The sequence below is a fragment of the Chinchilla lanigera genome, unplaced genomic scaffold (genome assembly GCF_000276665.1).
Source record: "Chinchilla lanigera isolate Chin_1 unplaced genomic scaffold, ChiLan1.0 scaffold00055, whole genome shotgun sequence".
Taxonomy (NCBI): domain Eukaryota; kingdom Metazoa; phylum Chordata; class Mammalia; order Rodentia; family Chinchillidae; genus Chinchilla; species Chinchilla lanigera.
Window position 1 is genome coordinate 8162893 of NW_004955456.1, and position 1290 is coordinate 8164182.

Consider the following 1290-nt stretch of genomic DNA (forward strand, 5'->3'; position numbering starts at 1 on the left):
TTTATTATCCTTTTCTGTCCTCTTAGCAGGTTTTAATGTATTTACATTCAAAATAATTACTGATATAGAAGAAAATCCTTTTGTATTTATCATTTTTATTTGATTTCTCTCTGCCTTATATATTGCTTCTCTCACTTTTTTCTTTTTTCTTCTTTTTTTTTGTTTCTGTTTTTGTTTTTTTTTTTTTTTTTTTTTTGAGACTGGGTCTCTCTGTGCAGTTCAGGCTGGCCTTGAGCTCACTTTGTGGCCCAGGCTGGTCCTGAACTCACAAGAATCCTCCTGCCTCAGCCTCGAGGGTGCTGGGATTACAGGCATGCACCACCAGGCCTGGCCTTGATTTGCATTTTAATAAAAGTTAAAGAGCAGTACTGTAGAGAATGGGCTGGACAGGGAAAGACTGGTCCTCACACCTGACTGGTTTAGAGATGAGCTCGGACTGTTGGTGTTTGCAGTAGATCTTGGATTGGTGCCAGGCTGGGTGAATGAGAAGGAAGCTTCTTAGTGTCTAGGTCTCTACTGGGTGGGCCTGTGCAGTCTTCCTCAGCCTGGAAGTGACCCCCAAGAGGTGCTCTCAGCAAATGACAGGACGCCTGTACACCAGCTCTGGGACAGAGTCCAAGCCATCTAAAATATTTCAAAGGACTGCAGGGTGCAGTGGCACACGCCTGTAATCCCAGCGCTCAGGAGGCTGAGGCAGGAGGATAGCCAGTTCAAGTTCAGCCTGAACAACATAGCGAGACCTCATCTCAAAAAAAAATTTTTTTTAAGTTTACATACATCTTAATATACCATTTTTATTTAAACAGTTTTTTTCCTGGGCTAGGGGTGTAGCTTTACTTCCCTAGCAAATAAGAGGCATGGCATGGAGAAAAAAGAATTCCTGGAAATCTTTGGGTAAAAATGCTTCAGGAAGTTGCTATTTTTTTTTCTTTGAGATAGCGTTTCACTATGTAGTTCAGGCTGGCCTTGAATTCACTATGTAGGCTAGTCTAGCCTCGAACTCAAATTTATCCTCCTGCCTCATTAGATTTTTTTTTTTTTTTCTTAAGATAGAGTCTCAGTAGCTAGGTCAGGCTGATCTCGAACTCACTATGTAGCTCAGGCTGGCCTCGTGGGTGCCGGGATTTACATGTGCAAAGGCATGACCAGAGAAAGTTGCTAAGTTTATGTGAAATAAACCCCTCTCACGCCTCTCCCATAAAAAGCACTGGGTTAATGAAACTGCAGAGCAAAATGATATGGGGGGGTGTGGGATAAATGACTGATACTAAAGATAAAAACAAGATCGGC